The sequence below is a fragment of the Hypomesus nipponensis genome, chromosome 10, assembly GCF_054491055.1.
Source record: "Hypomesus nipponensis isolate SF chromosome 10, ASM5449105v1, whole genome shotgun sequence".
Lineage (NCBI taxonomy): Eukaryota > Metazoa > Chordata > Actinopteri > Osmeriformes > Osmeridae > Hypomesus > Hypomesus nipponensis.
This window is the reverse complement of record NC_140370.1, coordinates 7,598,353-7,615,696: the sequence shown is the minus strand read 5'-3', so window position 1 is coordinate 7,615,696 and position 17,344 is coordinate 7,598,353. Positions and strand designations below refer to the sequence as shown.

General features: G+C 44.8%; 81 non-coding genes across 81 annotated transcripts; all 81 read right to left on the bottom strand.

Annotated features, from left to right (window-relative positions):
• Nucleotides 1-87: 87 nt before the first annotated feature.
• On the bottom strand, nt 88-169 carry trnas-uga (transfer RNA serine (anticodon UGA)). Its single transcript has one exon. It is a non-coding gene; the product is annotated as a tRNA-Ser (tRNA).
• A 127-nt stretch (nt 170-296) lies between these two features.
• Nucleotides 297-377, bottom strand: trnas-uga (transfer RNA serine (anticodon UGA)). Its single transcript has one exon. It is a non-coding gene; the product is annotated as a tRNA-Ser (tRNA).
• Nucleotides 378-499: 122 nt separating this feature from the next.
• On the bottom strand, nt 500-581 carry trnas-uga (transfer RNA serine (anticodon UGA)). Its single transcript has one exon. It is a non-coding gene; the product is annotated as a tRNA-Ser (tRNA).
• A 122-nt stretch (nt 582-703) lies between these two features.
• On the bottom strand, nt 704-785 carry trnas-cga (transfer RNA serine (anticodon CGA)). The gene has a single exon. It is a non-coding gene; the product is annotated as a tRNA-Ser (tRNA).
• Nucleotides 786-913: 128 nt separating this feature from the next.
• Nucleotides 914-995, bottom strand: trnas-uga (transfer RNA serine (anticodon UGA)). Its single transcript has one exon. It is a non-coding gene; the product is annotated as a tRNA-Ser (tRNA).
• Nucleotides 996-1,123: 128 nt separating this feature from the next.
• On the bottom strand, nt 1,124-1,205 carry trnas-uga (transfer RNA serine (anticodon UGA)). Its single transcript has one exon. It is a non-coding gene; the product is annotated as a tRNA-Ser (tRNA).
• A 122-nt stretch (nt 1,206-1,327) lies between these two features.
• trnas-cga (transfer RNA serine (anticodon CGA)) lies at nt 1,328-1,409 on the bottom strand. Its single transcript has one exon. It is a non-coding gene; the product is annotated as a tRNA-Ser (tRNA).
• Nucleotides 1,410-1,537: 128 nt separating this feature from the next.
• trnas-uga (transfer RNA serine (anticodon UGA)) lies at nt 1,538-1,619 on the bottom strand. The gene has a single exon. It is a non-coding gene; the product is annotated as a tRNA-Ser (tRNA).
• A 122-nt stretch (nt 1,620-1,741) lies between these two features.
• On the bottom strand, nt 1,742-1,823 carry trnas-uga (transfer RNA serine (anticodon UGA)). The gene has a single exon. It is a non-coding gene; the product is annotated as a tRNA-Ser (tRNA).
• Nucleotides 1,824-1,945: 122 nt separating this feature from the next.
• trnas-uga (transfer RNA serine (anticodon UGA)) lies at nt 1,946-2,027 on the bottom strand. Its single transcript has one exon. It is a non-coding gene; the product is annotated as a tRNA-Ser (tRNA).
• Nucleotides 2,028-2,155: 128 nt separating this feature from the next.
• trnas-cga (transfer RNA serine (anticodon CGA)) lies at nt 2,156-2,237 on the bottom strand. Its single transcript has one exon. It is a non-coding gene; the product is annotated as a tRNA-Ser (tRNA).
• A 128-nt stretch (nt 2,238-2,365) lies between these two features.
• trnas-uga (transfer RNA serine (anticodon UGA)) lies at nt 2,366-2,446 on the bottom strand. The gene has a single exon. It is a non-coding gene; the product is annotated as a tRNA-Ser (tRNA).
• A 128-nt stretch (nt 2,447-2,574) lies between these two features.
• trnas-uga (transfer RNA serine (anticodon UGA)) lies at nt 2,575-2,656 on the bottom strand. Its single transcript has one exon. It is a non-coding gene; the product is annotated as a tRNA-Ser (tRNA).
• A 122-nt stretch (nt 2,657-2,778) lies between these two features.
• trnas-cga (transfer RNA serine (anticodon CGA)) lies at nt 2,779-2,860 on the bottom strand. The gene has a single exon. It is a non-coding gene; the product is annotated as a tRNA-Ser (tRNA).
• Nucleotides 2,861-2,988: 128 nt separating this feature from the next.
• trnas-uga (transfer RNA serine (anticodon UGA)) lies at nt 2,989-3,070 on the bottom strand. Its single transcript has one exon. It is a non-coding gene; the product is annotated as a tRNA-Ser (tRNA).
• A 340-nt stretch (nt 3,071-3,410) lies between these two features.
• On the bottom strand, nt 3,411-3,492 carry trnas-uga (transfer RNA serine (anticodon UGA)). Its single transcript has one exon. It is a non-coding gene; the product is annotated as a tRNA-Ser (tRNA).
• Nucleotides 3,493-3,615: 123 nt separating this feature from the next.
• trnas-cga (transfer RNA serine (anticodon CGA)) lies at nt 3,616-3,709 on the bottom strand. Its single transcript has one exon. It is a non-coding gene; the product is annotated as a tRNA-Ser (tRNA).
• Nucleotides 3,710-3,837: 128 nt separating this feature from the next.
• On the bottom strand, nt 3,838-3,919 carry trnas-uga (transfer RNA serine (anticodon UGA)). Its single transcript has one exon. It is a non-coding gene; the product is annotated as a tRNA-Ser (tRNA).
• A 135-nt stretch (nt 3,920-4,054) lies between these two features.
• trnas-uga (transfer RNA serine (anticodon UGA)) lies at nt 4,055-4,136 on the bottom strand. The gene has a single exon. It is a non-coding gene; the product is annotated as a tRNA-Ser (tRNA).
• Nucleotides 4,137-4,264: 128 nt separating this feature from the next.
• On the bottom strand, nt 4,265-4,346 carry trnas-uga (transfer RNA serine (anticodon UGA)). Its single transcript has one exon. It is a non-coding gene; the product is annotated as a tRNA-Ser (tRNA).
• Nucleotides 4,347-4,468: 122 nt separating this feature from the next.
• trnas-uga (transfer RNA serine (anticodon UGA)) lies at nt 4,469-4,550 on the bottom strand. Its single transcript has one exon. It is a non-coding gene; the product is annotated as a tRNA-Ser (tRNA).
• A 122-nt stretch (nt 4,551-4,672) lies between these two features.
• trnas-cga (transfer RNA serine (anticodon CGA)) lies at nt 4,673-4,754 on the bottom strand. Its single transcript has one exon. It is a non-coding gene; the product is annotated as a tRNA-Ser (tRNA).
• Nucleotides 4,755-4,882: 128 nt separating this feature from the next.
• Nucleotides 4,883-4,964, bottom strand: trnas-uga (transfer RNA serine (anticodon UGA)). The gene has a single exon. It is a non-coding gene; the product is annotated as a tRNA-Ser (tRNA).
• A 128-nt stretch (nt 4,965-5,092) lies between these two features.
• trnas-uga (transfer RNA serine (anticodon UGA)) lies at nt 5,093-5,174 on the bottom strand. Its single transcript has one exon. It is a non-coding gene; the product is annotated as a tRNA-Ser (tRNA).
• Nucleotides 5,175-5,296: 122 nt separating this feature from the next.
• On the bottom strand, nt 5,297-5,378 carry trnas-cga (transfer RNA serine (anticodon CGA)). The gene has a single exon. It is a non-coding gene; the product is annotated as a tRNA-Ser (tRNA).
• A 128-nt stretch (nt 5,379-5,506) lies between these two features.
• trnas-uga (transfer RNA serine (anticodon UGA)) lies at nt 5,507-5,588 on the bottom strand. The gene has a single exon. It is a non-coding gene; the product is annotated as a tRNA-Ser (tRNA).
• Nucleotides 5,589-5,710: 122 nt separating this feature from the next.
• trnas-uga (transfer RNA serine (anticodon UGA)) lies at nt 5,711-5,792 on the bottom strand. Its single transcript has one exon. It is a non-coding gene; the product is annotated as a tRNA-Ser (tRNA).
• A 122-nt stretch (nt 5,793-5,914) lies between these two features.
• On the bottom strand, nt 5,915-5,996 carry trnas-uga (transfer RNA serine (anticodon UGA)). Its single transcript has one exon. It is a non-coding gene; the product is annotated as a tRNA-Ser (tRNA).
• Nucleotides 5,997-6,124: 128 nt separating this feature from the next.
• trnas-cga (transfer RNA serine (anticodon CGA)) lies at nt 6,125-6,206 on the bottom strand. The gene has a single exon. It is a non-coding gene; the product is annotated as a tRNA-Ser (tRNA).
• A 128-nt stretch (nt 6,207-6,334) lies between these two features.
• On the bottom strand, nt 6,335-6,415 carry trnas-uga (transfer RNA serine (anticodon UGA)). The gene has a single exon. It is a non-coding gene; the product is annotated as a tRNA-Ser (tRNA).
• Nucleotides 6,416-6,543: 128 nt separating this feature from the next.
• Nucleotides 6,544-6,625, bottom strand: trnas-uga (transfer RNA serine (anticodon UGA)). The gene has a single exon. It is a non-coding gene; the product is annotated as a tRNA-Ser (tRNA).
• Nucleotides 6,626-6,747: 122 nt separating this feature from the next.
• Nucleotides 6,748-6,829, bottom strand: trnas-cga (transfer RNA serine (anticodon CGA)). The gene has a single exon. It is a non-coding gene; the product is annotated as a tRNA-Ser (tRNA).
• Nucleotides 6,830-6,957: 128 nt separating this feature from the next.
• trnas-uga (transfer RNA serine (anticodon UGA)) lies at nt 6,958-7,039 on the bottom strand. The gene has a single exon. It is a non-coding gene; the product is annotated as a tRNA-Ser (tRNA).
• A 135-nt stretch (nt 7,040-7,174) lies between these two features.
• Nucleotides 7,175-7,256, bottom strand: trnas-cga (transfer RNA serine (anticodon CGA)). The gene has a single exon. It is a non-coding gene; the product is annotated as a tRNA-Ser (tRNA).
• A 123-nt stretch (nt 7,257-7,379) lies between these two features.
• trnas-uga (transfer RNA serine (anticodon UGA)) lies at nt 7,380-7,461 on the bottom strand. The gene has a single exon. It is a non-coding gene; the product is annotated as a tRNA-Ser (tRNA).
• Nucleotides 7,462-7,584: 123 nt separating this feature from the next.
• Nucleotides 7,585-7,678, bottom strand: trnas-cga (transfer RNA serine (anticodon CGA)). The gene has a single exon. It is a non-coding gene; the product is annotated as a tRNA-Ser (tRNA).
• A 128-nt stretch (nt 7,679-7,806) lies between these two features.
• On the bottom strand, nt 7,807-7,888 carry trnas-uga (transfer RNA serine (anticodon UGA)). Its single transcript has one exon. It is a non-coding gene; the product is annotated as a tRNA-Ser (tRNA).
• Nucleotides 7,889-8,023: 135 nt separating this feature from the next.
• On the bottom strand, nt 8,024-8,105 carry trnas-uga (transfer RNA serine (anticodon UGA)). Its single transcript has one exon. It is a non-coding gene; the product is annotated as a tRNA-Ser (tRNA).
• A 128-nt stretch (nt 8,106-8,233) lies between these two features.
• trnas-uga (transfer RNA serine (anticodon UGA)) lies at nt 8,234-8,315 on the bottom strand. The gene has a single exon. It is a non-coding gene; the product is annotated as a tRNA-Ser (tRNA).
• Nucleotides 8,316-8,437: 122 nt separating this feature from the next.
• trnas-cga (transfer RNA serine (anticodon CGA)) lies at nt 8,438-8,519 on the bottom strand. The gene has a single exon. It is a non-coding gene; the product is annotated as a tRNA-Ser (tRNA).
• A 128-nt stretch (nt 8,520-8,647) lies between these two features.
• Nucleotides 8,648-8,729, bottom strand: trnas-uga (transfer RNA serine (anticodon UGA)). The gene has a single exon. It is a non-coding gene; the product is annotated as a tRNA-Ser (tRNA).
• Nucleotides 8,730-8,851: 122 nt separating this feature from the next.
• On the bottom strand, nt 8,852-8,933 carry trnas-uga (transfer RNA serine (anticodon UGA)). Its single transcript has one exon. It is a non-coding gene; the product is annotated as a tRNA-Ser (tRNA).
• A 122-nt stretch (nt 8,934-9,055) lies between these two features.
• trnas-uga (transfer RNA serine (anticodon UGA)) lies at nt 9,056-9,137 on the bottom strand. The gene has a single exon. It is a non-coding gene; the product is annotated as a tRNA-Ser (tRNA).
• A 128-nt stretch (nt 9,138-9,265) lies between these two features.
• On the bottom strand, nt 9,266-9,347 carry trnas-cga (transfer RNA serine (anticodon CGA)). The gene has a single exon. It is a non-coding gene; the product is annotated as a tRNA-Ser (tRNA).
• Nucleotides 9,348-9,475: 128 nt separating this feature from the next.
• trnas-uga (transfer RNA serine (anticodon UGA)) lies at nt 9,476-9,557 on the bottom strand. Its single transcript has one exon. It is a non-coding gene; the product is annotated as a tRNA-Ser (tRNA).
• A 128-nt stretch (nt 9,558-9,685) lies between these two features.
• trnas-uga (transfer RNA serine (anticodon UGA)) lies at nt 9,686-9,767 on the bottom strand. Its single transcript has one exon. It is a non-coding gene; the product is annotated as a tRNA-Ser (tRNA).
• Nucleotides 9,768-9,889: 122 nt separating this feature from the next.
• trnas-cga (transfer RNA serine (anticodon CGA)) lies at nt 9,890-9,971 on the bottom strand. Its single transcript has one exon. It is a non-coding gene; the product is annotated as a tRNA-Ser (tRNA).
• A 128-nt stretch (nt 9,972-10,099) lies between these two features.
• trnas-uga (transfer RNA serine (anticodon UGA)) lies at nt 10,100-10,181 on the bottom strand. The gene has a single exon. It is a non-coding gene; the product is annotated as a tRNA-Ser (tRNA).
• A 135-nt stretch (nt 10,182-10,316) lies between these two features.
• On the bottom strand, nt 10,317-10,398 carry trnas-cga (transfer RNA serine (anticodon CGA)). The gene has a single exon. It is a non-coding gene; the product is annotated as a tRNA-Ser (tRNA).
• A 123-nt stretch (nt 10,399-10,521) lies between these two features.
• On the bottom strand, nt 10,522-10,603 carry trnas-uga (transfer RNA serine (anticodon UGA)). Its single transcript has one exon. It is a non-coding gene; the product is annotated as a tRNA-Ser (tRNA).
• A 123-nt stretch (nt 10,604-10,726) lies between these two features.
• trnas-cga (transfer RNA serine (anticodon CGA)) lies at nt 10,727-10,820 on the bottom strand. Its single transcript has one exon. It is a non-coding gene; the product is annotated as a tRNA-Ser (tRNA).
• Nucleotides 10,821-10,948: 128 nt separating this feature from the next.
• Nucleotides 10,949-11,030, bottom strand: trnas-uga (transfer RNA serine (anticodon UGA)). The gene has a single exon. It is a non-coding gene; the product is annotated as a tRNA-Ser (tRNA).
• A 135-nt stretch (nt 11,031-11,165) lies between these two features.
• trnas-cga (transfer RNA serine (anticodon CGA)) lies at nt 11,166-11,247 on the bottom strand. Its single transcript has one exon. It is a non-coding gene; the product is annotated as a tRNA-Ser (tRNA).
• A 123-nt stretch (nt 11,248-11,370) lies between these two features.
• Nucleotides 11,371-11,452, bottom strand: trnas-uga (transfer RNA serine (anticodon UGA)). Its single transcript has one exon. It is a non-coding gene; the product is annotated as a tRNA-Ser (tRNA).
• A 331-nt stretch (nt 11,453-11,783) lies between these two features.
• Nucleotides 11,784-11,865, bottom strand: trnas-cga (transfer RNA serine (anticodon CGA)). Its single transcript has one exon. It is a non-coding gene; the product is annotated as a tRNA-Ser (tRNA).
• Nucleotides 11,866-11,993: 128 nt separating this feature from the next.
• On the bottom strand, nt 11,994-12,075 carry trnas-uga (transfer RNA serine (anticodon UGA)). The gene has a single exon. It is a non-coding gene; the product is annotated as a tRNA-Ser (tRNA).
• Nucleotides 12,076-12,203: 128 nt separating this feature from the next.
• Nucleotides 12,204-12,285, bottom strand: trnas-cga (transfer RNA serine (anticodon CGA)). Its single transcript has one exon. It is a non-coding gene; the product is annotated as a tRNA-Ser (tRNA).
• Nucleotides 12,286-12,413: 128 nt separating this feature from the next.
• trnas-uga (transfer RNA serine (anticodon UGA)) lies at nt 12,414-12,495 on the bottom strand. The gene has a single exon. It is a non-coding gene; the product is annotated as a tRNA-Ser (tRNA).
• A 135-nt stretch (nt 12,496-12,630) lies between these two features.
• trnas-uga (transfer RNA serine (anticodon UGA)) lies at nt 12,631-12,712 on the bottom strand. The gene has a single exon. It is a non-coding gene; the product is annotated as a tRNA-Ser (tRNA).
• A 122-nt stretch (nt 12,713-12,834) lies between these two features.
• On the bottom strand, nt 12,835-12,916 carry trnas-cga (transfer RNA serine (anticodon CGA)). The gene has a single exon. It is a non-coding gene; the product is annotated as a tRNA-Ser (tRNA).
• A 128-nt stretch (nt 12,917-13,044) lies between these two features.
• trnas-uga (transfer RNA serine (anticodon UGA)) lies at nt 13,045-13,126 on the bottom strand. Its single transcript has one exon. It is a non-coding gene; the product is annotated as a tRNA-Ser (tRNA).
• A 128-nt stretch (nt 13,127-13,254) lies between these two features.
• Nucleotides 13,255-13,336, bottom strand: trnas-uga (transfer RNA serine (anticodon UGA)). Its single transcript has one exon. It is a non-coding gene; the product is annotated as a tRNA-Ser (tRNA).
• A 122-nt stretch (nt 13,337-13,458) lies between these two features.
• Nucleotides 13,459-13,540, bottom strand: trnas-cga (transfer RNA serine (anticodon CGA)). The gene has a single exon. It is a non-coding gene; the product is annotated as a tRNA-Ser (tRNA).
• Nucleotides 13,541-13,668: 128 nt separating this feature from the next.
• trnas-uga (transfer RNA serine (anticodon UGA)) lies at nt 13,669-13,750 on the bottom strand. The gene has a single exon. It is a non-coding gene; the product is annotated as a tRNA-Ser (tRNA).
• Nucleotides 13,751-13,885: 135 nt separating this feature from the next.
• trnas-cga (transfer RNA serine (anticodon CGA)) lies at nt 13,886-13,967 on the bottom strand. The gene has a single exon. It is a non-coding gene; the product is annotated as a tRNA-Ser (tRNA).
• A 123-nt stretch (nt 13,968-14,090) lies between these two features.
• Nucleotides 14,091-14,172, bottom strand: trnas-uga (transfer RNA serine (anticodon UGA)). The gene has a single exon. It is a non-coding gene; the product is annotated as a tRNA-Ser (tRNA).
• A 122-nt stretch (nt 14,173-14,294) lies between these two features.
• On the bottom strand, nt 14,295-14,376 carry trnas-uga (transfer RNA serine (anticodon UGA)). Its single transcript has one exon. It is a non-coding gene; the product is annotated as a tRNA-Ser (tRNA).
• A 122-nt stretch (nt 14,377-14,498) lies between these two features.
• On the bottom strand, nt 14,499-14,580 carry trnas-cga (transfer RNA serine (anticodon CGA)). Its single transcript has one exon. It is a non-coding gene; the product is annotated as a tRNA-Ser (tRNA).
• A 128-nt stretch (nt 14,581-14,708) lies between these two features.
• trnas-uga (transfer RNA serine (anticodon UGA)) lies at nt 14,709-14,790 on the bottom strand. Its single transcript has one exon. It is a non-coding gene; the product is annotated as a tRNA-Ser (tRNA).
• A 128-nt stretch (nt 14,791-14,918) lies between these two features.
• trnas-uga (transfer RNA serine (anticodon UGA)) lies at nt 14,919-15,000 on the bottom strand. The gene has a single exon. It is a non-coding gene; the product is annotated as a tRNA-Ser (tRNA).
• Nucleotides 15,001-15,122: 122 nt separating this feature from the next.
• Nucleotides 15,123-15,204, bottom strand: trnas-cga (transfer RNA serine (anticodon CGA)). Its single transcript has one exon. It is a non-coding gene; the product is annotated as a tRNA-Ser (tRNA).
• Nucleotides 15,205-15,332: 128 nt separating this feature from the next.
• Nucleotides 15,333-15,414, bottom strand: trnas-uga (transfer RNA serine (anticodon UGA)). Its single transcript has one exon. It is a non-coding gene; the product is annotated as a tRNA-Ser (tRNA).
• Nucleotides 15,415-15,542: 128 nt separating this feature from the next.
• On the bottom strand, nt 15,543-15,624 carry trnas-uga (transfer RNA serine (anticodon UGA)). The gene has a single exon. It is a non-coding gene; the product is annotated as a tRNA-Ser (tRNA).
• A 122-nt stretch (nt 15,625-15,746) lies between these two features.
• trnas-cga (transfer RNA serine (anticodon CGA)) lies at nt 15,747-15,828 on the bottom strand. Its single transcript has one exon. It is a non-coding gene; the product is annotated as a tRNA-Ser (tRNA).
• A 128-nt stretch (nt 15,829-15,956) lies between these two features.
• trnas-uga (transfer RNA serine (anticodon UGA)) lies at nt 15,957-16,038 on the bottom strand. The gene has a single exon. It is a non-coding gene; the product is annotated as a tRNA-Ser (tRNA).
• A 135-nt stretch (nt 16,039-16,173) lies between these two features.
• Nucleotides 16,174-16,255, bottom strand: trnas-cga (transfer RNA serine (anticodon CGA)). Its single transcript has one exon. It is a non-coding gene; the product is annotated as a tRNA-Ser (tRNA).
• Nucleotides 16,256-16,378: 123 nt separating this feature from the next.
• Nucleotides 16,379-16,460, bottom strand: trnas-uga (transfer RNA serine (anticodon UGA)). Its single transcript has one exon. It is a non-coding gene; the product is annotated as a tRNA-Ser (tRNA).
• A 123-nt stretch (nt 16,461-16,583) lies between these two features.
• Nucleotides 16,584-16,665, bottom strand: trnas-cga (transfer RNA serine (anticodon CGA)). Its single transcript has one exon. It is a non-coding gene; the product is annotated as a tRNA-Ser (tRNA).
• Nucleotides 16,666-16,793: 128 nt separating this feature from the next.
• trnas-uga (transfer RNA serine (anticodon UGA)) lies at nt 16,794-16,875 on the bottom strand. The gene has a single exon. It is a non-coding gene; the product is annotated as a tRNA-Ser (tRNA).
• Nucleotides 16,876-17,003: 128 nt separating this feature from the next.
• trnas-cga (transfer RNA serine (anticodon CGA)) lies at nt 17,004-17,085 on the bottom strand. The gene has a single exon. It is a non-coding gene; the product is annotated as a tRNA-Ser (tRNA).
• Nucleotides 17,086-17,208: 123 nt separating this feature from the next.
• trnas-uga (transfer RNA serine (anticodon UGA)) lies at nt 17,209-17,290 on the bottom strand. The gene has a single exon. It is a non-coding gene; the product is annotated as a tRNA-Ser (tRNA).
• Nucleotides 17,291-17,344: the final 54 nt, after the last annotated feature.

The window sequence follows — 17,344 nt, the reverse complement described above, 5'->3', positions numbered from 1 at the left end:
ATCACTTAGAAAGCCTTCAAACGGCCACTTGTAAATCAATTGTGGCACGACGTAACCTTCAGCATAAACAAATTACTGACGGTTAATCGCTGCGAGTAGGGTTCGAACCTACGCGGGGAAACCCCATTGGATTTCAAGTCCAACTCCTTAACCACTCGGACATCGCAGCTTTGCTTCCTGGGGGAAAGTCTTTATGAATTACAAATGCTGAATCACTTTGAAAGTATTTAAAAAGTTTCAGGAAATCAATCATGGCATGACCTAAAGATCAGCATAAACAAGTCCCTCATGAACAACGCTGCGAGTAGGGTTCGAACCTACGCGGGGAAGCCCATTGGATTTCAAGTCCAACTCCTTAACCACTCGGACATCGCAGCTTGCCTTTTCAATACGTTCCTTTCTGTATTCCCAAAGCTGGATCACTTGGAAAGCCTTCAAAAATGTGTCTGTAAATCAATTGTGGCAGGACGTCAACATAAAGGAATCCCTAATGATCAATCGCTGCGAGTAGGGTTCGAACCTACGCGGGGAAACCCCATTGGATTTCAAGTCCAACTCCTTAACCACTCGGACATCGCAGCTTGCCTTTTCAATACGTTCCTTTCTGTATTCCCAAAGCTGGATCACTTGGAAAGCCTTCAAAAATGTGACAGTAAATCAATTGTGGCAGGACATCAACATAAAGGAATCCCTGATGATCAATCGCTGCGAGTAGGGTTCGAACCTACGCGGGGAAACCCCATTGGATTTCGAGTTCAACGCCTTAACCTCTCGGCCATCGCAGCATGCATTTGCAGTGAATTCCTTTCTAAGTTCCCTAAGCTGGATCACTTAGAAAGCCTTCAAACGGCCACTTGTAAATCAATTGTGGCACGACGTAACCTTCAGCATAAACAAATTACTGACGGTTAATCGCTGCGAGTAGGGTTCGAACCTACGCGGGGAAACCCCATTGGATTTCAAGTCCAACTCCTTAACCACTCGGACATCGCAGCTTTGCTTCCTGGGGGAAAGTCTTTATGAATTACAAATGCTGAATCACTTTGAAAGTATTTAAAAAGTTTCAGGAAATCAATCATGGCATGACCTAAAGATCAGCATAAACAAGTCCCTCATGAACAATCGCTGCGAGTAGGGTTCGAACCTACGCGGTGAAACCCCATTGGATTTCAAGTCCAACTCCTTAACCACTCGGACATCGCAGCTTGCCTTTTCAATACGTTCCTTTCTGTATTCCCAAAGCTGGATCACTTGGAAAGCCTTCAAAAATGTGTCTGTAAATCAATTGTGGCAGGACGTCAACATAAAGGAATCCCTAATGATCAATCGCTGCGAGTAGGGTTCGAACCTACGCGGGGAAACCCCATTGGATTTCGAGTCCAACGCCTTAACCTCTCGGCCATCGCAGCATGCATTTGCAGTGAATTCCTTTCTAAGTTCCGTGAGCTGGATCACTTAGAAAGCCTTCAACCAGCCACGTGTAAATCAATTGTGGCACGACGTAACCATCAGCATAAACAAATCACTGACGGTTAATCGCTGCGAGTAGGGTTCGAACCTATGTGGGAAAACCCCATTGGATTTCAAGTCCAACTCCTTAACCACTCGGACATCGCAGCTTGCCTTTTCAATACGTTCCTTTCTGTATTCCCAAAGCTGGATCACTTGGAAAGCCTTCAAAAATGTGTCTGTAAATCAATTGTGGCAGGACGTCAACATAAAGGAATCCCTAATGATCAATCGCTGCGAGTAGGGTTCGAACCTACGCGGGGAAACCCCATTGGATTTCAAGTCCAACTCCTTAACCACTCGGACATCGCAGCTTGCCTTTTCAATACGTTCCTTTCTGTATTCCCAAAGCTGGATCACTTGGAAAGCCTTCAAAAATGTGTCAGTAAATCAATTGTGGCAGGACGTCAACATAAAGGAATCCCTGATGATCAATCGCTGCGAGTAGGGTTCGAACCTACGCAGGGAAACCCCATTGGATTTCAAGTCCAACTCCTTAACCACTTGGACATCGCAGCTTTGCTTCCTGGGGGAAAGTCTTTATGAATTCCAAATGCTGAATCACTTTGAAAGTATTTAAAAAGTTTCAGGAAATCAATCATGGCATGACCTAAAGATCAACATAAAGGAATCCCTGATGATCAATCGCTGCGAGTAGGGTTCGAACCTACGCGGGGAAACCCCATTGGACTTCGAGTCCAACGCCTTAACCTCTCCGCCATCGCAGCATGCATTTGCAGTGAATTCCTTTCTAAGTTCACTAAGCTGGATCACTTAGAAAGCCTTCAAACGGCCACTTGTAAATCAATTGTGGCACGACGTAACCTTCAGCATAAACAAATTACTGACGGTTAATCGCTGCAAGTAGGGTTCAACCTACGCGGGGAAACCCCATTGGATTTCAAGTCCAACTCCTTAACCACTCAGACATCGCAGCTTTGCTTCCTGGGGGAAAGTCTTTATGAATTACAAATGCTGAATCACTTTGAAAGTATTTAAAAAGTTTCAGGAAATCAATCATGGCATGACCTAAAGATCAGCATAAACAAGTCCCTCATGAACAATCGCTGCGAGTAGGGTTCGAACCTACGCGGGGAAACCCCATTGGATTTCAAGTCCAACTCCTTAACCACTCGGACATCGCAGCTTGCCTTTTCAATACGTTCCTTTCTGTATTCCCAAAGCTGGATCACTTGGAAAGCCTTCAAAAATGTGTCTGTAAATCAATTGTGGCAGGACGTCAACATAAAGGAATCCCTAATGATCAATCGCTGCGAGTAGGGTTCGAACCTACGCGGGGAAACCCCATTGGATTTCGAGTCCAACGCCTTAACCTCTCGGCCATCGCAGCATGCATTTGCAGTGAATTCCTTTCTAAGTTCCGTGAGCTGGATCCCTTAGAAAGCCTTCAACCAGCCACGTGTAAATCAATTGTGGCACGACGTAACCATCAGCATAAACAAATCACTGACGGTTAATCGCTGCGAGTAGGGTTCGAACCTATGTGGGAAAACCCCATTGGATTTCAAGTCCAACTCCTTAACCACTCGAACATCGCAGTTATCATTCTTGGTTTAGATATTTCTGAATTCCAAATGCTGGATCACTTTGAAAGTTTTCAACAAAGTGTCTCAATTCAATCAGGGCACATTACCATGATGTTGACATCAGCATAAACAAGTCACTCGTGAGCCATCGCTGCGAGTAGGGTTCGAACCTACGCGGGGAAACCCCATTGGATTTAGAGTCCAACGCCTTAACCACTCGGCCATCGCAGCTTGTCCTTTCAATAAATTCCTTTCTGAATTCCGAAAGCTTGATCACTTGGAAAATCTTTAAAAAATGTGTCTGTAAATCAATTGTGGCAGGACGTCAACATAAAGAAATCCCTCATGAACAATCGCTGCGAGTAGGGTTTGTGCCTACGCGGGGAAACCCTATTGGATTTCAAGTCCAACTCCTTAACCACTCGGCCATCGCAGCTTGCCCTTTCAATAAATTCCTTTCTGAATTCCGAAAGCTTGATCACTTGGAAAATCTTTAAAAAATGTGTCTGTAAATCAATTGTGGCAGGACGTCAACATAAAGAAATCCCTCATGAACAATCGCTGCAAGTAGGGTTTCAACCTACGTTTGAACCTACGCGGGGAAACCCCATTGGATTTCGAGTCCAACGCCTTAACCTCTCGGCCATCGCAGTATGCTTTTGCAGTGAATTACTTTCTAAGTTCGATAAGCTGGATCACTTAGAAAGCCTTCAACCTGCCATGTGTAAATCAATTGTGGCATGAAGTAACCATCAGCATAAACAAATCACTGACGGTTAATCGCTGCGAGTAGGGTTCGAACCTACGCGGGAAAACCCCATTGGATTTCAAGTCCATCTCCGTAACCACTCGAACATCGCAGTTATCATTCTTGGTTTAGATATTTCTGAATTCCAAATGCTGGATCACTTTGAAAGTTTTCAACAAAGTGTCTCAATTCAATCATGGCACATTACCATGATGTTGACATCAGCATAAACAAGTCACTCGTGAGCCATCGCTGCGAGTAGGGTTCGAACCTACGCGGGGAAACCCCATTGGATTTCAAGTCCAACTCCTTAACCACTCGGACATCGCAGCTTTGCTTCCTGGGGGAAAGTCTTTATGAATTACAAATGCTGAATCACTTTGAAAGTATTTAAAAAGTTTCAGGAAATCAATCATGGCATGACCTAAAGATCAGCATAAACAAGTCCCTCATGAACAATCGCTGCGAGTAGGGTTCGAACCTACGCGGGGAAACCCCATTGGATTTCAAGTCCAACTCCTTAACCACTCGGACATCGCAGCTTGCCTTTTCAATACGTTCCTTTCTGTATTCCCAAAGCTGGATCACTTGGAAAGCCTTCAAAAATGTGTCTGTAAATCAATTGTGGCAGGACGTCAACATAAAGGAATCCCTAATGATCAATCGCTGCGAGTAGGGTTCGAACCTACGCGGGGAAACCCCATTGGATTTCAAGTCCAACTCCTTAACCACTCGGACATCGCAGCTTGCCTTTTCAATACGTTCCTTTCTGTATTCCCAAAGCTGGATCACTTGGAAAGCCTTCAAAAATGTGACAGTAAATCAATTGTGGCAGGACATCAACATAAAGGAATCCCTGATGATCAATCGCTGCGAGTAGGGTTCGAACCTACGCGGGGAAACCCCATTGGATTTCGAGTTCAACGCCTTAACCTCTCGGCCATCGCAGCATGCATTTGCAGTGAATTCCTTTCTAAGTTCCCTAAGCTGGATCACTTAGAAAGCCTTCAAACGGCCACTTGTAAATCAATTGTGGCACGACGTAACCTTCAGCATAAACAAATTACTGACGGTTAATCGCTGCGAGTAGGGTTCGAACCTACGCGGGGAAACCCCATTGGATTTCAAGTCCAACTCCTTAACCACTCGGACATCGCAGCTTTGCTTCCTGGGGGAAAGTCTTTATGAATTACAAATGCTGAATCACTTTGAAAGTATTTAAAAAGTTTCAGGAAATCAATCATGGCATGACCTAAAGATCAGCATAAACAAGTCCCTCATGAACAATCGCTGCGAGTAGGGTTCGAACCTACGCGGTGAAACCCCATTGGATTTCAAGTCCAACTCCTTAACCACTCGGACATCGCAGCTTGCCTTTTCAATACGTTCCTTTCTGTATTCCCAAAGCTGGACCACTTGGAAAGCCTTCAAAAATGTGTCTGTAAATCAATTGTGGCAGGACGTCAACATAAAGGAATCCCTAATGATCAATCGCTGCGAGTAGGGTTCGAACCTACGCGGGGAAACCCCATTGGATTTCGAGTCCAACGCCTTAACCTCTCGGCCATCGCAGCATGCATTTGCAGTGAATTCCTTTCTAAGTTCCGTGAGCTGGATCACTTAGAAAGCCTTCAACCAGCCACGTGTAAATCAATTGTGGCACGACGTAACCATCAGCATAAACAAATCACTGACGGTTAATCGCTGCGAGTAGGGTTCGAACCTATGTGGGAAAACCCCATTGGATTTCAAGTCCAACTCCTTAACCACTCGGACATCGCAGCTTGCCTTTTCAATACGTTCCTTTCTGTATTCCCAAAGCTGGATCACTTGGAAAGCCTTCAAAAATGTGTCTGTAAATCAATTGTGGCAGGACGTCAACATAAAGGAATCCCTAATGATCAATCGCTGCGAGTAGGGTTCGAACCTACGCGGGGAAACCCCATTGGATTTCAAGTCCAACTCCTTAACCACTCGGACATCGCAGCTTGCCTTTTCAATACGTTCCTTTCTGTATTCCCAAAGCTGGATCACTTGGAAAGCCTTCAAAAATGTGTCAGTAAATCAATTGTGGCAGGACGTCAACATAAAGGAATCCCTGATGATCAATCGCTGCGAGTAGGGTTCGAACCTACGCAGGGAAACCCCATTGGATTTCAAGTCCAACTCCTTAACCACTTGGACATCGCAGCTTTGCTTCCTGGGGGAAAGTCTTTATGAATTCCAAATGCTGAATCACTTTGAAAGTATTTAAAAAGTTTCAGGAAATCAATCATGGCATGACCTAAAGATCAACATAAAGGAATCCCTGATGATCAATCGCTGCGAGTAGGGTTCGAACCTACGCGGGGAAACCCCATTGGACTTCGAGTCCAACGCCTTAACCTCTCCGCCATCGCAGCATGCATTTGCAGTGAATTCCTTTCTAAGTTCACTAAGCTGGATCACTTAGAAAGCCTTCAAACGGCCACTTGTAAATCAATTGTGGCACGACGTAACCTTCAGCATAAACAAATTACTGACGGTTAATCGCTGCAAGTAGGGTTCAACCTACGCGGGGAAACCCCATTGGATTTCAAGTCCAACTCCTTAACCACTCAGACATCGCAGCTTTGCTTCCTGGGGGAAAGTCTTTATGAATTACAAATGCTGAATCACTTTGAAAGTATTTAAAAAGTTTCAGGAAATCAATCATGGCATGACCTAAAGATCAGCATAAACAAGTCCCTCATGAACAATCGCTGCGAGTAGGGTTCGAACCTACGCGGGGAAACCCCATTGGATTTCAAGTCCAACTCCTTAACCACTCGGACATCGCAGCTTGCCTTTTCAATACGTTCCTTTCTGTATTCCCAAAGCTGGATCACTTGGAAAGCCTTCAAAAATGTGTCTGTAAATCAATTGTGGCAGGACGTCAACATAAAGGAATCCCTAATGATCAATCGCTGCGAGTAGGGTTCGAACCTACGCGGGGAAACCCCATTGGATTTCGAGTCCAACGCCTTAACCTCTCGGCCATCGCAGCATGCATTTGCAGTGAATTCCTTTCTAAGTTCCGTGAGCTGGATCCCTTAGAAAGCCTTCAACCAGCCACGTGTAAATCAATTGTGGCACGACGTAACCATCAGCATAAACAAATCACTGACGGTTAATCGCTGCGAGTAGGGTTCGAACCTATGTGGGAAAACCCCATTGGATTTCAAGTCCAACTCCTTAACCACTCGAACATCACAGTTATCATTCTTGGTTTAGATATTTCTGAATTCCAAATGCTGGATCACTTTGAAAGTTTTCAACAAAGTGTCTCAATTCAATCAGGGCACATTACCATGATGTTGACATCAGCATAAACAAGTCACTCGTGAGCCATCGCTGCGAGTAGGGTTCGAACCTACGCGGGGAAACCCCATTGGATTTCGAGTCCAACGCCTTAACCACTCGGCCATCGCAGCTTGTCCTTTCAATAAATTCCTTTCTGAATTCCGAAAGCTTGATCACTTGGAAAATCTTTAAAAAATGTGTCTGTAAATCAATTGTGGCAGGACGTCAACATAAAGAAATCCCTCATGAACAATCGCTGCGAGTAGGGTTTGTGCCTACGCGGGGAAACCCTATTGGATTTCAAGTCCAACTCCTTAACCACTCGGCCATCGCAGCTTGCCCTTTCAATAAATTCCTTTCTGAATTCCGAAAGCTTGATCACTTGGAAAATCTTTAAAAAATGTGTCTGTAAATCAATTGTGGCAGGACGTCAACATAAAGAAATCCCTCATGAACAATCGCTGCAAGTAGGGTTTCAACCTACGTTTGAACCTACGCGGGGAAACCCCATTGGATTTCGAGTCCAACGCCTTAACCTCTCGGCCATCGCAGTATGCTTTTGCAGTGAATTACTTTCTAAGTTCGATAAGCTGGATCACTTAGAAAGCCTTCAACCTGCCATGTGTAAATCAATTGTGGCATGAAGTAACCATCAGCATAAACAAATCACTGACGGTTAATCGCTGCGAGTAGGGTTCGAACCTACGCGGGAAAACCCCATTGGATTTCAAGTCCATCTCCGTAACCACTCGAACATCGCAGTTATCATTCTTGGTTTAGATATTTCTGAATTCCAAATGCTGGATCACTTTGAAAGTTTTCAACAAAGTGTCTCAATTCAATCATGGCACATTACCATGATGTTGACATCAGCATAAACAAGTCACTCGTGAGCCATCGCTGCGAGTAGGGTTCGAACCTACGCGGGGAAACCCCATTGGATTTCAAGTCCAACTCCTTAACCACTCGGACATCGCAGCTTTGCTTCCTGGGGGAAAGTCTTTATGAATTACAAATGCTGAATCACTTTGAAAGTATTTAAAAAGTTTCAGGAAATCAATCATGGCATGACCTAAAGATCAGCATAAACAAGTCCCTCATGAACAATCGCTGCGAGTAGGGTTCGAACCTACGCGGGGAAACCCCATTGGATTTCAAGTCCAACTCCTTAACCACTCGGACATCGCAGCTTGCCTTTTCAATACGTTCCTTTCTGTATTCCCAAAGCTGGATCACTTGGAAAGCCTTCAAAAATGTGTCTGTAAATCAATTGTGGCAGGACGTCAACATAAAGGAATCCCTAATGATCAATCGCTGCGAGTAGGGTTCGAACCTACGCGGGGAAACCCCATTGGATTTCGAGTCCAACGCCTTAACCTCTCGGCCATCGCAGCATGCATTTGCAGTGAATTCCTTTCTAAGTTCCGTGAGCTGGATCACTTAGAAAGCCTTCAACCAGCCACGTGTAAATCAATTGTGGCACGACGTAACCATCAGCATAAACAAATCACTGACGGTTAATCGCTGCGAGTAGGGTTCGAACCTATGTGGGAAAACCCCATTGGATTTCAAGTCCAAATCCTTAACCACTCAGACATCGCAGCTTGCCTTTTCAATACGTTCCTTTCTGTATTCCCAAAGCTGGATCACTTGGAAAGCCTTCAAAAATGTGTCTGTAAATCAATTGTGGCAGGACGTCAACATAAAGGAATCCCTAATGATCAATCGCTGCGAGTAGGGTTCGAACCTACGCGGGGAAACCCCATTGGATTTCAAGTCCAACTCCTTAACCACTCGGACATCGCAGCTTGCCTTTTCAATACGTTCCTTTCTGTATTCCCAAAGCTGGATCACTTGGAAAGCCTTCAAAAATGTGTCAGTAAATCAATTGTGGCAGGACGTCAACATAAAGGAATCCCTGATGATCAATCGCTGCGAGTAAGGTTCGAACCTACGCAGGGAAACCCCATTGGATTTCAAGTCCAACTCCTTAACCACTTGGACATCGCAGCTTTGCTTCCTGGGGGAAAGTCTTTATGAATTCCAAATGCTGAATCACTTTGAAAGTATTTAAAAAGTTTCAGGAAATCAATCATGGCATGACCTAAAGATCAACATAAAGGAATCCCTGATGATCAATCGCTGCGAGTAGGGTTCGAACCTACGCGGGGAAACCCCATTGGACTTCGAGTCCAACGCCTTAACCTCTCCGCCATCGCAGCATGCATTTGCAGTGAATTCCTTTCTAAGTTCACTAAGCTGGATCACTTAGAAAGCCTTCAAACGGCCACTTGTAAATCAATTGTGGCACGACGTAACCTTCAGCATAAACAAATTACTGACGGTTAATCGCTGCGAGTAGGGTTCGAACCTACGCGGGGAAACCCCATTGGATTTCAAGTCCAACTCCTTAACCACTCAGACATCGCAGCTTTGCTTCCTGGGGGAAAGTCTTTATGAATTACAAATGCTGAATCACTTTGAAAGTATTTAAAAAGTTTCAGGAAATCAATCATGGCATGACCTAAAGATCAGCATAAACAAGTCCCTCATGAACAATCGCTGCGAGTAGGGTTCGAACCTACGCGGGGAAACCCCATTGGATTTCAAGTCCAACTCCTTAACCACTCGGACATCGCAGCTTGCCTTTTCAATACGTTCCTTTCTGTATTCCCAAAGCTGGATCACTTGGAAAGCTTTCAAAAATGTGTCTGTAAATCAATTGTGGCAGGACGTCAACATAAAGGAATCCCTAATGATCAATTGCTGCGAGTAGGGTTCGAACCTACGCGGGGAAACCCCATTGGATTTCGAGTCCAACGCCTTAACCTCTCGGCCATCGCAGCATGCATTTGCAGTGAATTCCTTTCTAAGTTCCGTGAGCTGGATCCCTTAGAAAGCCTTCAACCAGCCACGTGTAAATCAATTGTGGCACGACGTAACCATCAGCATAAACAAATCACTGACGGTTAATCGCTGCGAGTAGGGTTCGAACCTATGTGGGAAAACCCCATTGGATTTCAAGTCCAACTCCTTAACCACTCGAACATCGCAGTTATCATTCTTGGTTTAGATATTTCTGAATTCCAAATGCTGGATCACTTTGAAAGTTTTCAACAAAGTGTCTCAATTCAATCAGGGCACATTACCATGATGTTGACATCAGCATAAACAAGTCACTCGTGAGCCATCGCTGCGAGTAGGGTTCGAACCTACGCGGGGAAACCCCATTGGATTTCGAGTCCAACGCCTTAACCACTCGGCCATCGCAGCTTGTCCTTTCAATAAATTCCTTTCTGAATTCCGAAAGCTTGATCACTTGGAAAATCTTTAAAAAATGTGTCTGTAAATCAATTGTGGCAGGACGTCAACATAAAGAAATCCCTCATGAACAATCGCTGCGAGTAGGGTTTGTGCCTACGCGGGGAAACCCTATTGGATTTCAAGTCCAACTCCTTAACCACTCGGCCATCGCAGCTTGCCCTTTCAATAAATTCCTTTCTGAATTCCGAAAGCTTGATCACTTGGAAAATCTTTAAAAAATGTGTCTGTAAATCAATTGTGGCAGGACGTCAACATAAAGAAATCCCTCATGAACAATCGCTGCAAGTAGGGTTTCAACCTACGTTTGAACCTACGCGGGGAAACCCCATTGGATTTCGAGTCCAACGCCTTAACCTCTCGGCCATCGCAGTATGCTTTTGCAGTGAATTACTTTCTAAGTTCGATAAGCTGGATCACTTAGAAAGCCTTCAACCTGCCATGTGTAAATCAATTGTGGCATGAAGTAACCATCAGCATAAACAAATCACTGACGGTTAATCGCTGCGAGTAGGGTTCGAACCTACGCGGGAAAACCCCATTGGATTTCAAGTCCATCTCCGTAACCACTCGAACATCGCAGTTATCATTCTTGGTTTAGATATTTCTGAATTCCAAATGCTGGATCACTTTGAAAGTTTTCAACAAAGTGTCTCAATTCAATCATGGCACATTACCATGATGTTGACATCAGCATAAACAAGTCACTCGTGAGCCATCGCTGCGAGTAGGGTTCGAACCTACGCGGGGAAACCCCATTGGATTTCGAGTCCAACGCCTTAACCACTCGGCCATCGCAGCTTGCCCTTTCAATAAATTCCTTTCTGAATTCCGAAAGCTTGATCACTTGGAAAATCTTTAAAAAATGTGTCTGTAAATCAATTGTGGCAGGACGTCAACATAAAGGAATCCCTAATGATCAATCGCTGCGAGTAGGGTTCGAACCTACGCGGGGAAACCCCATTGGATTTCAAGTCCAACTCCTTAACCACTCGGACATCGCAGCATGCATTTGCAGTGAATTCCTTTCTAAGTTCCGTGAGCTGGATCACTTAGAAAGCCTTCAACCACCCACGTGTAAATCAATTGTGGCATGACGTAACCATCAGCATAAACAAATCACTGACGGTAGTGTTCGAACCTACGCGGGGAAACCCCATTGAATTTCAAGTCCAACTCCTTAACCACTCGAACAACGCAGCTATCATTCTTGGTGAAGGTATTTCTGAATTCCAAATGCTGGATCACTTTGAAAGTTTTCAACAAAGTGTCTCAATTCAATCATGGCACATTACCATGATGTTGACATCAGCATAAACAAGTCACTCGTGAGCCATCGCTGCGAGTAGGGTTCGAACCTACGCGGGGAAACCCCATTGGATTTCGAGTCCAACGCCTTAACCTCTCGGCCATCGCAGCATGCATTTGCAGTGAACTCCTTTCTAAATTCCGTAAGCTGGATAACTTAGAAAGCCTTCAACCAGCCACGTGTAAATCAATTGTGGCGTGACATAACCATCAGCATAAACAAATCACTGACGGTTAATCACTGCGAGTAGGATCCAAACCTACGCGGGGAAACCCCATTGGATTTCAAGTCCAACTCCTTAACCTCTCGGCCATCGCAGCATGCATTTGCAGTGAATTCCTTTCTAAGTTCCCTAAGCTGGATCACTTAGAAAGCCTTCAAACGGACACTTGTAAATCAATTGTGGCACGACGTAACCTTCAGCATAAACAAATTACTGATGGTTAATCGCTGCGAGTAGGGTTCGAACCTACGCGGGGAAACCCCATTGGATTTCGAGTCCAACGCCTTAACCTCTCGGCCATCGCAGCATGCATTTGCAGTGAATTCCTTTCTAAGTTCCGTGAGCTGGATCACTTAGAAAGCCTTCAACCAGCCACGTGTAAATCAATTGTGGCACGACGTAACCTTCAGCATAAACACATCACTGACGGTTAATCGCTGCGAGTAGGGTTCGAACCTATGTGGGAAAACCCCATTGGATTTCAAGTCCAACTCCTTAACCACTCGAACATCGCAGTTATCATTCTTGGTTTAGATATTTCTGAATTCCAAATGCTGGATCACTTTGAAAGTTTTCAACAAAGTGTCTCAATTCAATCAGGGCACATTACCATGATGTTGACATCAGCATAAACAAGTCACTCGTGAGCCATCGCTGCGAGTAGGGTTCGAACCTACGCGGGGAAACCCCATTGGATTTCAAGTCCAACTCCTTAACCACTCGGACATCGCAGCTTGCCTTTTCAATACGTTCCTTTCTGTATTCCCAAAGCTGGATCACTTGGAAAGCCTTCAAAAATGTGTCAGTAAATCAATTGTGGCAGGACGTCAACATAAAGGAATCCCTGATGATCAATCGCTGCGAGTAGGGTTCGAACCTACGCGGGGAAACCCCATTGGATTTCGAGTCCAACGCCTTAACCTCTCGGCCATCGCAGCATGCATTTGCAGTGAATTCCTTTCTAAGTTCCCTAAGCTGGATCACTTAGAAAGCCTTCAAACGGCCACTTGTAAATCAATTGTGGCACGACGTAACCTTCAGCATAAACAAATTACTGACGGTTAATCGCTGCGAGTAGGGTTCGAACCTACGCGGGGAAACCCCATTGGATTTCAAGTCCAACTCCTTAACCACTCGGACATCGCAGCTTTGCTTCCTGGGGGAAAGTCTTTATGAATTACAAATGCTGAATCACTTTGAAAGTATTTAAAAAGTTTCAGGAAATCAATCATGGCATGACCTAAAGATCAGCATAAACAAGTCCCTCATGAACAATCGCTGCGAGTAGGGTTCGAACCTACGCGGGGAAACCCCATTGGATTTCAAGTCCAACTCCTTAACCACTCGGACATCGCAGCTTGCCTTTTCAATACGTTCCTTTCTGTATTCCCAAAGCTGGATCACTTGGAAAGCCTTCAAAAATGTGTCTGTAAATCAATTGTGGCAGGACGTCAACATAAAGGAATCCCTAATGATCAATCGCTGCGAGTAGGGTTCGAACCTACGCGGGGAAACCCCATTGGATTTCGAGTCCAACGCCTTAACCTCTCGGCCATCGCAGCATGCATTTGCAGTGAATTCCTTTCTAAGTTCCGTGAGCTGGATCACTTAGAAAGCCTTCAACCAGCCACGTGTAAATCAATTGTGGCACGACGTAACCATCAGCATAAACAAATCACTGACGGTTAATCGCTGCGAGTAGGGTTCGAACCTATGTGGGAAAACCCCATTGGATTTCAAGTCCAACTCTTTAACCACTCGAACATCGCAGTTATCATTCTTGGTTTAGATATTTCTGAATTCCAAATGCTGGATCACTTTGAAAGTTTTCAACAAAGTGTCTCAATTCAATCAGGGCACATTACCATGATGTTGACATCAGCATAAACAAGTCACTTGTGAGCCATCGCTGCGAGTAGGGTTCGAACCTACGCGGGGAAACCCCATTGGATTTCGAGTCCAACGCCTTAACCACTCGGCCATCGCAGCTTGTCCTTTCAATAAATTCCTTTCTGAATTCCGAAAGCTTGATCACTTGGAAAATCTTTAAAAAATGTGTCTGTAAATCAATTGTGGCAGGACGTCAACATAAAGAAATCCCTCATGAACAATCGCTGCGAGTAGGGTTTGTGCCTACGCGGGGAAACCCCATTGGATTTCAAGTCCAACTCCTTAACCACTCGGACATCGCAGCTTGCCTTTTCAATACGTTCCTTTCTGTATTCCCAAAGCTGGATCACTTGGAAAGCCTTCAAAAATGTGTCAGTAAATCAATTGTGGCAGGACGTCAACATAAAGGAATCCCTAATGATCAATCGCTGCGAGTAGGGTTCGAACCTACGCGGGGAAACCCCATTGGATTTCAAGTCCAACTCCTTAACCACTCGGACATCGCAGCTTGCCTTTTCAATACGTTCCTTTCTGTATTCCCAAAGCTGGATCACTTGGAAAGCCTTCAAAAATGTGTCAGTAAATCAATTGTGGCAGGACGTCAACATAAATGAATCCCTGATGATCAATCGCTGCGAGTAGGGTTCGAACCTACGCGGGGAAACCCCATTGGATTTCGAGTCCAACGCCTTAACCTCTCGGCCATCGCAGCATGCATTTGCAGTGAATTCCTTTCTAACTTCCCTAAGCTGGATCACTTAGAAAGCCTTCAAACGGCCACTTGTAAATCAATTGTGGCACGACGTAACCTTCAGCATAAACAAATTACTGACGGTTAATCGCTGCGAGTAGGGTTCGAACCTACGCGGGGAAACCCCATTGGATTTCAAGTCCAACTCCTTAACCACTCGGACATCGCAGCTTTGCTTCCTGGGGGAAAGTCTTTATGAATTACAAATGCTGAATCACTTTGAAAGTATTTAAAAAGTTTCAGGAAATCAATCATGGCATGACCTAAAGATCAGCATAAACAAGTCCCTCATGAACAATCACTGCGAGTAGGGTTCGAACCTACGCGGGGAAACCCCATTGGATTTCAAGTCCAACTCCTTAACCACTAGGACATCGCAGCTTGCCTTTTCAATACGTTCCTTTCTGTATTCCCAAAGCTGGATCACTTGGAAAGCCTTCAAAAATGTGTCTGTAAATCAATTGTGGCAGGACGTCAACATAAAGGAATCCCTAATGATCAATCGCTGCGAGTAGGGTTCGAACCTACGCGGGGAAACCCCATTGGATTTCGAGTCCAACGCCTTAACCTCTCGGCCATCGCAGCATGCATTTGCAGTGAATTCTTTTCTAAGTTCCCTAAGCTGGATCACTTAGAAAGCCTTCAAACGGCCACTTGTAAATCAATTGTGGCACGACGTAACCTTCAGCATAAACAAATTACTGACGGTTAATCGCTGCGAGTAGGGTTCGAACCTACGCGGGGAAACCCCATTGGATTTCAAGTCCAACTCCTTAACCACTTGGACATCGCAGCTTTGCTTCCTGGGGGAAAGTCTTTATGAATTACAAATGCTGAATCACTTTGAAAGTATTTAAAAAGTTTCAGGAAATCAATCATGGCATGACCTAAAGATCAGCATAAACAAGTCCCTCATGAACAATCGCTGCGAGTAGGGTTCGAACCTACGCGGGGAAACCCCATTGGATTTCAAGTCCAACTCCTTAACCACTCGGACATCGCAGCTTACCTTTTCAATACGTTCCTTTCTGTATTCCCAAAGCTGGATCACTTGGAAAGCCTTCAAAAATGTGTCTGTAAATCAATTGTGGCAGGACGTCAACATAAAGGAATCCCTAATGATCAATCGCTGCGAGTAGGGTTCGAACCTACGCGGGGAAACCCCATTGGATTTCGAGTCCAACGCCTTAACCTCTCGGCCATCGCAGCATGCATTTGCAGTGAATTCCTTTCTAAGTTGCGTGAGCTGGATCACTTAGAAAGCCTTCAACCAGCCACGTGTAAATCAATTGTGGCACGACGTAACCATCAGCATAAACAAATCACTGACGGTTAATCGCTGCGAGTAGGGTTCGAACCTATGTGGGAAAACCCCATTGGATTTCAAGTCCAACTCCTTAACCACTCGAACATCGCAGTTATCATTCTTGGTTTAGATATTTCTGAATTCCAAATTCTGGATCACTTTGAAAGTTTTCAACAAAGTGTCTCAATTCAATCAGGGCACATTACCATGATGTTGACATCAGCATAAACAAGTCACTCGTGAGCCATCGCTGCGAGTAGGGTTCGAACCTACGCGGGGAAACCCCATTGGATTTCGAGTCCAACGCCTTAACCACTCGGCCATCGCAGCTTGTCCTTTCAATAAATTCCTTTCTGAATTCCGAAAGCTTGATCACTTGGAAAATCTTTAAAAAATGTGTCTGTAAATCAATTGTGGCAGGACGTCAACATAAAGAAATCCCTCATGAACAATCGCTGCGAGTAGGGTTTGTGCCTACGCGGGGAAACCCCATTGGATTTCAAGTCCAACTCCTTAACCACTCGGACATCGCAGCTTGCCCTTTCAATATGTTCCTTTCTGTATTCCGAAAGCTGGATCACTTGGAAAATCTTTTAAAAATGTGTCTGTAAATCAATTGTGGCAGGACGTCAACATAAAGGAATCCCTGATGATCAATCGCTGCGAGTAGGGTTCGAACCTACGCGGGGAAACCCCATTGGATTTCGAGTCCAACGCCTTAACCTCTCGGCCATTGCAGCATGCATTTGCAATGAATTCCTTTCTAAGTTCCCTAAGCTGGATCACTTAGAAAGCCTTCAAACGGCCACTTGTAAATCAATTGTGGCACGACGTAACCTTCAGCATAAACAAATTACTGACGGTTAATCGCTGCGAGTAGGGTTCGAACCTACGCGGGGAAACCCCATCGGATTTCAAGTCCAACTCCTTAACCACTCGGACATCGCAGCTTTGCTTCCTGGGGGAAAGTCTTTATGAATTACAAATGCTGAATCACTTTGAAAGTATTTAAAAAGTTTCAGGAAATCAATCATGGTATGACCTAAAGATCAGCATAAACAAGTCCCTCATGAACAATCGCTGCGAGTAGGGTTCGAACCTACGCGGGGAAACCCCATTGGATTTCGAGTCCAACGCCTTAACCACTCGGCCATCGCAGCTTGTCCTTTCAATAAATTCCTTTCTGAATTCCGAAAGCTTGATCACTTGGAAAATCTTTAAAAAATGTGTCTGTAAATCAATTGTGGCAGGACGTCAACATAAAGAAATCCCTCATGAACAATCGCTGCGAGTAGGGTTTGTGCCTACGCGGGGAAACCCCATTGGATTTCAAGTCCAACTCCTTAACCACTCGGACATCGCAGCTTGCCCTTTCAATATGTTCCTTTCTGTATTCCGAAAGCTGGATCACTTGGAAAA